The sequence below is a fragment of the Octopus bimaculoides genome, chromosome 7, assembly GCF_046866305.1.
Source record: "Octopus bimaculoides isolate indiv1 chromosome 7, ASM4686630v1, whole genome shotgun sequence".
NCBI lineage: Eukaryota > Metazoa > Mollusca > Cephalopoda > Octopoda > Octopodidae > Octopus > Octopus bimaculoides.
Window position 1 is genome coordinate 28,130,663 of NC_142934.1, and position 13,031 is coordinate 28,143,693.

Consider the following 13,031-nt stretch of genomic DNA (forward strand, 5'->3'; position numbering starts at 1 on the left):
AAAGGCCCTTAGATTCCAGGCCTTGCTTCTACACCTGAAATTTCTTCTCTAGGTCACATAGGGATTCAGCTATAAGAACATGGTCATCAGCGTAGAAGGACTCCCAGGGAGAACCAGTCTTGAACTCCTCTGTTAAGGTCTGGAGGACTAAGATAAACAAGACGGGGCTGAGAACTGAAAGTTGGTGAACTCATACCTGTACACTGAATTCATTGCTATACTCATTGCCAATCTTCACCTTACTGGTAGCATCCCTGTACATGGCTTGTACAGGTCTCACTAACCACTCATCTATCTGACTAAAACGTACTTGATACTAAATTCACAAAATTAATATAAAATATATGATGAAAAATAATAAATTAACTCAGTATTTTGAATATCTAACTGTAAGTAGAGGGAAAAGGAATCTATCACAATAAGGAGTGGAACAGTGAATCAAATTCATTTTCTCATATATAAGATAGACAGACTGATAGATGCATATGTATGTGTGTATGTATGTATGTACTACGTACATACAGTGTTTGTTGAGGCAGATTTTCTATGATATCTTTCTGATATCTTTCCTGTTGCCAACCCCGTTTCTAAGCAAGGTAATGTTTCCCATGGCCAGGCATGCTTTCACAGAATATTGAAAATGAATGACAGTTTGTATTACAGTGATTCATTTGTCATACTATGTCAAGACAAGGTGACACGAGCATACACTCATTTACACACACACATGCGCACACACATATATAAAGGCCACACTGTCATCATCATCGTTAAACGTCCGCTTTCCATGCTAGCATGGGTTGGACGATTTGACTGAGGACTGGAGAACCAGATGGCTGCACCAGGTTCCAATCTGATCTGGCAGAATTTCTACAGCTGGATACCCTTCCTAACGCCAACCACTTCGAGAGTGTAGTGGATGCTTTTACGTGCCACTGGCATGAGGGCCAGTCAGGCGATACTGGGAATGGCCATGCTTAAATGGTGTTTTTTACATGCCACCTGCACAGGAGTCAGTCCAGCGGTACTGGCAACGACCTTGCTCGAAAATTTTTTTTCATGTGCAACCAGCACCAGTGCCAGGAAGGCGATGCTGATAACAATCACACTCAAAGGGTGCTTTTTACATGCCACCAACATGGAAGCCAATCAGCTGCTCTGGCAATGATCATGCTCAGATGGTGCTCTTAGCGCTCCACTGGTACAGGCGCCAGTCATCGAATTTGCGAATTTGATTCGATTTCAATTTCACTTGCCTCAACAGGTCTTCGCAAGCAGAGTTTAGTGTCCAATGAAGGAAAGGTACGTTTAAGTGGGCTGGTTACACCCCCGGCACAGGCCACGGGTTATGGTCTCACTTGGCTTGCCGGGTCTTCTCACGCACTGCATATTTCCAAAGGTCTCGGTCACTACTCATTGCCTTGGTGAGGCCCAATGTTCGAAGGTCATGCTTCACCACCTCATCCCAGGTCTTCCTAGGTCTACCTCTCCCACAGGTTCCCTCAACCACTAGGGTGTGGCACTTTTTCACCAGCACATATCGACACACACACACACACACATATATATATATATAAATGTAAACAGCCTACTTAAAAGGTTTAGTGAAATATTTTTTGTATAACAGATAAATAAAGAAATGGAGTTAAATGCAGGCGTTATTCAAATCTTTATACTTCCGACGTATGTTTCAAAGAAAACATTGGTGTTATTCCAGAGGGAATAAAATGATGTAAAACAATGTGATCTTCTCATTAGGGAAAAAAAGTGAAACAACATCAGTAAGCCATTTTAACCAAATGTAATGACTGTGTATCTGATGGAGAGAATGCTAGCAAGTTATTTTTTAAAAAAACCGTTAATAGATTTAATGTCAAATGAAATTTAGAGAAAGAAGGACAAGAAAGAAAATAGTAGAAAACCAAGAGTGGAGAAATGTAGAGCATAAGATGAATGGAAATAAAGCTTAAAGGCATGGGAATAGATATATTTAGTGGAAATGAAATGTAAGACAGTTAAAGGTCGAATTTTATAGATTGGTAAAAATTACTTATAGGAAACAAAGGTATGTTTCTGCCAATGTTTGCAATAACAGAGGATCTGCAGATTAGTTACAGTTCAGTTCAGTCCATTATCACTGAAGATTTGGGTATGAAATGTGTGTCTTCCAAGTTTGTGCCAAAACTGCTTTCAGCTGACCAAAAACACACTCAGATTTAGTTACACAAGATCTCCTCAACTGAGTCGAGAATGATGAAAACTTTTTGAAAATTTTGCATATGCCTCTGAGCAGGTATTGCCAAACATTTAGCAAAATCTGATGCAGATTCTCTGCTCAACTTTCTTGTCATGGTCAATGCGATGCTCACACACTACACACCTTCCTTCCAAGCACTGCTGTAAACAGCAGAAGTGAGCTAAAATGTTAAAACTTAGTTTGCATGCACAACAGATTTCAAAGTCAATCTGTGCCAAGCGGCTTCACTCTGCATGCTTTAGCTTCATTACTATGGCAACAGTCCGGATACTTATTGATCAAAACACGTATATATGTATATATATATATATATATATATATATAGAGAGAGAGAGAGAGAGAGAGAGAGAGAGAAATTAAGAAATGGAGTTAAATGCAGGTGTTATTCAAATCTTTATACTTCCAACATATGTTTTGAAAAAAACATTGGTATTATTCCAGAGGGAATAACATGATGTAAAACAATGTAACCATCTCATCAGGAGAAAAAAGAGAAACAAAACATATCAATAAGCCATTTGAACCGAATGTGATGACCACGTATATGATGAAGGAAATGCTGGCAAGTTATTTTTTTTAACCGTTAATAGATATAACATCAAAGGCAATTTAGAGAAAGAGGAGGAGGAGGAGGAAGAAAGAAATTAACAGAAAATTAAGAGTGGGGAAATATAGTGCAATAGATGAGTGGAAATAAAGCTTAAAGGCATGCAGGTATATGTAGTAGAAATGAAATGTAAGAAGATAGTCAAAAGTTGAATTATATAGATTGGTTGAAACTACTTACAGGAACTAAAGGTATGTTTTTGTCAATGTTTGCAACAATAAACGCATTCTTTAAACGCGTTTACAAGGGAATTCTCCGAGGACAAAATGAGACACTGTTCTTTGGTACAGAGCAGACTAAAGTATTTACCTTTATTATATGGAAAGAATCTAGATAGAATATTCCATTCCAAACCAAATTGTTTATTATGTTCCATTAGAGACCAAATTAATGTACTAAGCCCAGTATTGTTGCGTTTATTGATATATCTAAATGTAGAGTAATGGTTAGATATTCTTTTGGACAACTGAGATGAAGAACTACCTGTGTAAAAAAAAGAACCAGAAGTAATTTTACATTGATAAACAGAGTTTCTAGTCTTAGAATTACTGCTAAGGAAATGAATGCAATTCGAATTTATATCAGAAATACTAATATTGTTGTTATTATTGTTCAAAGAATGGTTAGTGTTAATAATATCAATGTTATTATTTTCATTAAGGTGATTTGTATTTAACAACTTATTGTTATGTGAAGAGATGATCTGTGAAAGGTTTTTGGTGTTTGAAAACCCTGTTCTAATTCGGTGCGAATTGATAATGGAAGGGTATCTTGAATTTTGGGAGAAATTCTTATCTATAGCTTCACAAAACTGGTAAGGGAAGTTGGAATTGATCTGCTCAATATATGGAATTATCCACCAAACAGTTTTACTAGGACACACCTTGTTGTTAGGGTAATTATCTTTAAAAGTCCTATATTTGCTTTCATAACGTAAAAAGGGTCTCAAAGAATGGTCATCTCCCTTACGCTGCAAAACTACATTTTTTGATTTAGAGTTGTTATTCAAACTAACATATTGTTATTACTGTTATGACGTGTTTTCATGCCCTGATTAATAGAGGTAGAATTAATGTCAATAGGTAATTTTTTTTCTTTATAGCCTGCTTTAAGTAAGGCAAGGTTATAAAATTCAATTTCATCGTTGAAGATATCAACATTGACAGATAATCTAGAAAGTCTAAGAGAAATATTTCTAACTAAATTCCTAGTAATAGCCTTTGAATGATTACTGAATGGGCTAATATATTTTAAATTAGTTGAGGGTTTATGGTACGGGAAATATGAATCATTATATAATTTATATAATTCTCTTGTCATATAATTATCATATAATTTGTCATCAAATTATATCATCAATTAATGACAAAAAATTAAATAAATTCTACACCAATAGAAATACCCATAACAATAATTCTACTAATTCCCCTAAACTTAAATTATATCTCCCAAATTCCACTAACCCCAATAATCAAGCTCATATAAATCCCAATAATGGAAGCATAAAAACCCATGCTAACACGACTAATACAAATTCTTCTAACAGATTCACACATAACAATATTTATGAAAAATTTTTTTAGAGTTAAAACTAATTGTAAATTTAAGAATTCATGTAAAAGAAAACATGTAGTATATCAATGCACTGTTATAACTCAAGGCAAAAAATATTTTTATATTGGCTCAATGGAAAATAAGGCTAAGATTCAGATGGCTAACCATCTCCAATCTTTTAAAAATAAACAGAAAATCAACTTCACTGGATTAAGTAAATTTATATGGGAATTAAAAGATAATAATATTGAATTTGAAATTAAATGGGATATCATTGCTTCTGCACCAGCTTATAAAGTTGACAACAAAAAATATCAGCTTTGTATCACAGAAGCTTTCTTTATCATTATATCTAGGAATACCCTATTTAACTTAAGAAATGAGAAAAATATTTCTTGGGTTCATGCAGGAAAATATGTCTTTTCTAAATTTAAATAATTGACTTATTATCACCCTCACTGGAATATTTATATATTCCCTTTTACTCTTTAGTTCTACTAATATAAATTACCTCCCTCCTAACTCTTACCTAACTATTCTACTAATAATATTGATATCTACCTGCATTACACCTAAATTTAACATTATTCTATACCCATCACCTCAGCTGTATAACCTCCTGTAGTAACCTCCTACCAACATTTGAGCATATACACTTGGTAACATTTATATGTTTGACTATTATTCACACTCTTACCTTGTATTAATAACACATCCTTAACTAAATATTGATGCATGTTGTGCACACACACACATACATTTTATATATATATATATATATATATATATATATATATATATAGATGCATCAATATGTGTATGTACATATTTATCATTCAACCATGGTAGTGGTTGAATATATTCTTAAGTCCACCATTTTGTCAATTGCAGCATCTTCCAAGCTTCACCACTAATTCAGTTCTCAACTAAGTTGCAAACTGTTAATAGTTTTAAAGAGGACACCTCCTCAGCTACACTTTGGCATAAATAGTTTGAGATTTGGTTCAGTAGAAAAAAAGTTACATCAAAATATGTCAGACCTCAAGTAGGCAGTAAGGCAGATATTCATCTTCAATTAACATAAATTTTTAAATTTTGAATTAAAAGTATACCTTTCTTAGGCTTAAATGATAGAAAAATGCATGAGGAATTCAGAATCATTAGTCGCATTGAACAAAAGTTAGTAGAAAAACAGTTATGAGGTAAAATGTTACAAAATTTTGTCAGTAAGCAAGGAAGTAAGAAGTAACGATTAAGCAATAAGAATAAAGAATATATTTCTAAAATGAATGCTTACATTCTAAGGCAGCAAGCTAGCAGAGAAGTTAGCATGCTGAGCTAAATGCTTAGCGGTATTTCGTTTGTCTACATTTTGAGTTCAAATTTTGCCAAGGTCAACTTTGACATACAGATCATTTAATTATCTTTTTTTAACTAAACACTTTCAAACTTCCGATACTGGTAGAATGTGTCACATAGAACAGAGTTTACTCTTAACGTTTTTGACAAAATTTTGTATTTTAAAAATTATTTCGACAGAAGTTACAGAGTGACAACGGATAAATTCGTGTTTGATAAGTGCCAATACACGAAACTCTCAGCTTTTGACTTACTCTCTAACTTCTGCCGATGATATATATACATATTATATATATATAAAAAAAAATCTCACCACGCAATCAAACCAATAAAAGAGCCTCTACCTGGTCGCTCGACACGCTAAAAATTGCAGCCAAAGTATTCCCCTACCTAAATCACACGCCCATTGTATGTAATGTCCTAGATTATCCCTAAAAAGACAGTTTACTGAAGGCTGGAATGTCTTTGATGATATGTTTGCAATATCAGGGTTGATTTGAGGCTAAATAACAACAACATAATGGTAAATTTCTATATTAACACCTGCACGATTTACACTAAGAAAAAAAACAAAAAATTTGATTTTTTTGTGTGGAATCAAGTACCCTGACCTCCTAATATGCTGCAAATCCTTTATTTTGGTTGTAATCATATATATATATATATATATATATATACAAACTTTCACACCTGTATACACAACTTACAAGTGTACTTTACTGCCTCACCTCATTTATATTGTACTTTATTAATATTGTAATTTACTCTATAATCTCTATTTATTCATTCATTTATTACTCTAATTCTATTTACCTACTCTATCCTACCTCCAACCAACCTTCAAACCCCTCACCAAAACATAAATACAAATCATAAACAGTATCATTCAATCTACAAACAGACGTACATAACCTCTAAGGGTATATTTTTTCCCTCTGAAGAGATAATGCTCAGAAATATGAATTTAATATTTAATTAATTTCATTGTATATAATTGAAACAGCTGTAAGGGATAATGACCGATTTGTTGCTGATAATAAACTCTTAACTTCAAAATCTCCATTTTCTTCTTTTTCCTTTGCATGAATATAAACTACAGTTTATATTCAAACCTATTATTTTAAAGAAATCAATTCCCCCCCCCCCAAAAAAAATATTAGGTTTTGAACTAGTAGTATTTCCTTGGATGACACGATCCTTTCATGAGGCTAACATAACCTCTAACTGAATTATATATAAATATATAAATATATATATATATATATATATATATATATATATATATATATATATATATATATATATATATAAATATATATATATATATATATATATATATTTATTTATATATATTGTTTGAAGTGGTGTACAGATTTTATATATTAAGAAAAAGGTTGTCAGAATTTTGGATGATTCTTTATTAACACTTTCATCTCATTCATTTGGATTCATCAGATATCTCCTTTTTCTGTGTGTGTGTGTGTGTGTGTGTGTGTGTGTGTGTGTGTGTGTGTGTGTGTGTATGTGTGTGCGTGTGCGTGCGCGCGCGCTCACCCATACCTTGACAGCTGGTGTTGGTTTGTTTATGTCCCCGTAAATTATCAGTTCGGCAAAAGAAACCCACAGAATACGTAACAGACTTTAAAAATAAGTATTGGGGTTGATTTGTTCGACTAAATCCTTCAATGCCCTCGGCATGGCCAGAGTCCAAAGAGAGAAACAAGTAAAAGATAAAAGAAAAAAAGATACTTCTACGATCGATAAAAAGAATATAAATTATATATATAGTGGGTCAGTTCAGCAAATATTGACAAATATCGTCAAAATAATTTATCATTTTAGTCGATTTACTGTCTTCCTCCCTAATTCCCCCCCCCCCCGACTTTTATTGCTCTCTGCTTGATTTGGTTCCATACTTTTACTACTATTTAGAAGTTTAAAAGAAAAACTAGCGTAAGAGATATTAGAATAAAAGGAATTGTGAATGGAAAACGATAGCAAATTTACAGCTGGTTTCTCTTTGTCATTTTTTTTTTTTTTTGTAGTTTAAGATAGAGGAAACTTGAGACCTCACTAAAAGTAGCTTGTCGAATTTACTGCACCAAATAAGGTTAAGAGACATCCTCTACGTGCTTTGCAGACGTTTACTTCTGTCTGCTTCTCGGGCTCTCACTCTTTCTTTCGCTCTCAGTTCGCCTCTTAGTTGTCCTCTTTCTCTTTCACTATTTTTATTTCTCTCTCACTCCCCCTCTTCATTTTTCTCACTTTCCTTATTTCCCCCCTTTTTCTCGTTCACTCTCGCCTTCATCTTGTTCTTTTTCTCTCCTACCCCCTTCGGTTAACTCTTTTTCTCTTCCTCTCATCATCTTGTTCACTGTCTCTCTCCCTCCCTTCTTTGCTTACTTTCCCTTTAACTTGTCCCCGCCCCCGCCTCTTCATCTTTATCTTCTTCACTTCCTTTCTTTCTTTTCTCTGATTTCTCGCTATTACGGTTCCACTCCTCAACAAACGCAAAACAAACATACTGTGGAAGTTATAGACAAAACACATACACAACTGTAGGAACACATACATGCTTGAACAGTGACGAGTAGACACGCATATCTAATCAGATAAAAAGAAACATTGTTATGCATACACACGCACGCACGTACACGTAAAACTTTTAAATATCAACACACTCATAACCTGAGTATATATACTCACACAGGTTCATACCATTAAATGACTGTAAACATCCTTTGAAGAAAGATTATTAACACATACTCACTCAGAGGTATCACACACACACACAGTGGTAACATCTGTATTATCAAACCTTGATGGGAAAATACATCTACTTCGAGGAAGTAGAAAGATATTTTGACATACATACATGCACATATGTTGCACCAAGTGAAACATTGACTTATCATGCATCTCAGTCACGTCTACAAGTTATGAATATTTTCCTAATATTTTATTAAATTTCCTTTCGTTTTTTAACTTCTAACTCACACTGCCTTTAACATTTCTACCTCTTGAACCAGAAACGGAATCGAACAAATAAAGAAAAATGTGAGGCCAGGAGCGAACAAGATGTATATTCCCCCACCACAACTGCCATCGCCAATATTCTTATATTACTTTCATTAAATAATAGACTCCGATATTCGACGCTCATACACGTACCCACCCACACATACATATGCATATATTTAAACTTCTGTTATGATTCTTTGCCTTGTTCTAAGGCAGCTAATTGATTTACAGTATTCCCTACAACTCGAACTTGCCGATAAAATATTTTCCCACCTAAACCCACATCTACCTCTCTCCCCTCTTCTCTGAGTCACCTCTGCCGAAGGTCCTAAACATTTTATTCCAATTCTCAGTTCTCAAAACAAAATTCTATTAATCTGGAATTTTCTTCCTTGCAAAGTCTCCCCTCCCCACTAAGGTATAACTGTGTGGTTTGAGAAATTTCATTTGCAACCACATGGTTTTGCATGGCACCTTGAACAATTGTTTTCTATTACCAATGCCATCTATGAGTGAATTTGGTAGGTAGAAACTGTGTTGTGTGTGTGTCTGTGTTTATTCCTCCCTGCCACTTGGCAGTAGTTTGGAAAATTGATTTGTTTGACTAAACTCTTCAACATAGTGCCTTAGCATTGAGTGAAATGAGTAAAAGAAAAGTAAGAGTAGCAACAATTCAAGCTGAATATTATCTATTCAGTTTTTATAAGACCTAACCTAATTATCCTTATTTTGTGCTTTTAGAAACCCTAAAATGTCTAAAGATAAGACCTTTTGAAAATGTTGGTAGATCTAGGCCAGTGTTACTGAAAGTAGAGCATACACCTCACTAGTGGGGTATAAATACGTAAGAAGTGAATAAAATTTGCAATAAAGTTTTAATTAAAAAACTTCTTTTGAATGTATTCATTGTCATCATTATAACATTCACTTTTCCATGTTTGCACAGGTCAGAAGAGAATTCATTGAGACAGATATTTTATGGTTGATATCCATCCTGTCATTAGCCCTCACCAGTTTCCAAGTAAGGTAATATTTTGCCACTGGCTGGACATGTTTTTGTGGAAGACTAGATATGAAAAATATTGTTTGCATTACAGTGATGCTTGATTTTAACTATTACTGGCACCTGTGCCGGTGTAATATAAAATGCACCTTCAAACTTTGGTCCTCCTGGAGGCAGTGACAAGTAACTGAAACCTTTAGCAATATACCATGCTTGAGAAGACTTATCAAGCCAAGCGAGAACATAGTCATGGCCAATGCCAGCATTTTGCAACTGGCACCCTTGCCAGTGACATGTAAAAAGCACCCACTTACACTCTTGGAGTGGTTGGTATTAAGTAGGGCATCCAGCTGTAGAAACCATTCCAAATCAGATTGGAATCTGGTACAGCTTACCAGTTTTCAATGAAACTGTCCAACCCATGCCAGCATGGAAAATAGACATTAAATGATAATGATGATGATGATGATGCGATATCTAAAACAATGAGACACAAACACAAACACACATATATGCAATGATACACAATAAGCTTTACTCAGTTTCCATTTAGCAAATCCACTCTTTTGCTAAAGCCCCGAGGTTATAGCAAAAGACATTTGCCCAAGGTGTTACACTGTAGGACTGAACCCCAAAATAGTGTGGTTGGGAAGCAAAATTCTTAACCACACAACCATACTTTAGAATATATCATTATTATTATTTAGCATCTGTATTCCATACTGGCTTCTATTGGATGGTTTGACAGGATCTAACAGCTCAGAGGTCTGTATTGTGTTTTAATATCTGTTTTAGCATAATTTCTATGGCCAGATGCCCTTCCTAAAGCCAATCCAGTATACTGCATGATTTTATGTGTCACCAGCAGTAGAAGAGTTACCATATATCTCATAAGACTAGACCTCTTGACTAGGGAAGGTATCTTATGCCAGATGTTCAGTGGCAAGAGTACAATAAAAGGATAAGAACAGCTATCATTATCCATATGTATCACATAACCATACTAGTGCAGCCTTTAGATTTTTGTCAGGGGTGGTTGTGTGGTAAGTAGCTTGCTTACCAACCACATGGTTCTGGGTTCAGTCCCACTGCATGGCACTGTGGGTAAGTGTCATCTACTATAGCCTACCAAAGCCTTGTGAGTGGATTTGGTAGACGGAAACTGAAAGAAGCCCATCTTATATATATGCATATGTATATGTTTGTGTGTCTGTGTTTGTCCCCCCAACATTGCTTGACAACCGATGCTGGTGTGTTTATGTCCCCGTAATTTAGCGGTTCAACAAAAGAGCCAGATAGAATAAGTACTAGGCTTACAAAGAATAAGTCCTGGGGTTGATTTGTTTGACTAAAGGAGGTACTCCAGCATGGCCACAGTCAAATGACCGAAACAAATAAGAGAATATATATATATATATATATATATATATATATATATATATACATACATATATGTATGTTATATACTATATGGCATAAATATATGCTAAAATATATATATATATATATATATACATATATATATATATACACACACACACATATATATGCTATATATTTTCACTTTTTCTGAGAAATTGAAGTTGGGTGTGGGGACAAGACAGATTGTGAAAACACTGATCTAAGTAATGATTTGTAACTGAGATTCAGGGCCACCTATTTTTGATAATGGGCATAGTCAATTAAAACATGATTTAAACAACAATAGTTCTTGACTTGTACTTATTTTATCAGCCCTGGAAGGATAAAAGGCATCCTCCAAAACTTCCATCTTGCCTGAAATTCAATAACACTACCCTTGACATACCTATGCACCCTTTCCTCTTTAAGGCTCTGTTATTGTTCACTTTTTGTATTTTTCTTGTGTTCTAAGCATGCACTTTTAGTATTCATTACTGTCTTTTGTTTTAAATTATTGCTTTCTGTCTTCTCCTTTACCTTTTTCCAACAAGTTGTAGTGCACCAGAGCACTGTATACAATTAGCTCAATATTATCATTATTATTATTATTAAACAAGGCAGCAAGCTGGCTGAAACATTTGCATACCAGGCAAAATGCTTAGTGGCATTTCATTTGTCTTCATGTTCTGATTTCAAATTTTGCCAAGGTTGACTTTACCTGTCATCCTTTCGGAGTCAATAAAATAAGTACCAGTTAAGTACTAGAGTCAATGTAATTGACTTACCCCTTCCCCGAAATTGCAGGCCTTGTGCCAAAATTTGAAACTATTATGAAACAAGGTGGCAAGCTGGCAGAAACGTTAGAACGCCGGTCGAAATGCTTAGCGATATTTCGTCTGCCGTTATGTTCTGAGTTCAAATTCCGCCAAAGTTGACTTTGCCTTTCATCCTTTCGAGATCGATAAATTAAGTACCAGTAACGCACTGGGGTCAATGTAATCTACTTAATCTCTTTGTCTGTCCTTGTTTATCCCCTCTGTGTCTAGCCCCTTGTGGGCAGTAAAGAAATAAGGAACATTTGCATACCAGGCAAAATGCTTAGTGCCATTTCGTCCATCTTCACATCCTGAGTAAAAATTCCTCTGAGGTCCTCTTAGCTTTCATCCTCTGGGAGTTGACAAAATAAAGTACCAGTTGAGCACTGGGATCAATGTAATTGACTTTCCCCCTCCCCACAAGTTACTGGCCTTGTGCCCAAATTAGAAACCAATATTGTTACTATCAAACAAGGTGGTGAGTTGGCAGAACCATTAGCACGCCAGATAAAATGTTTAGTGTCCTCTCGTCCATCCTTACATTCTGAATTCAAACTCCGCCAAGGTTCATTATGCCTTTCATCCTTTTGGGGGTCGATAAAATAAATACCAGTTGAGCACTGGGGTTGATGTAATCGACTTAGCCCCTTCCCCAAACCTGCTGGCCTTGTGCCAAAGTTTGAAATCAATATTGTTATTATTAAACAAGGCAGCAAGTTGGCAGAATCATTTGCACACCAAGAAAAATGCATAGTGGCATCTCGTCTGTCCTTACGTTCTGAGTTCAAATTCCACCAAGGTTAATTATGCCTTTCCTCCTTTTGGGGTCAATAAAATTTGTACCAGTTGAGAACTGAGATTGATGTAATCAACTAAACCCCTCTCCTGAAATTGTATGAGAGATGAGGAGTGGGTGGTAGGGTGGCACACACTTAAACGTATGTGCATACATATTATATAGAGACAGAAGAAAAGAAAAAAGAAAATAATAAAAGCAAAGGAGAAGAAAAATAT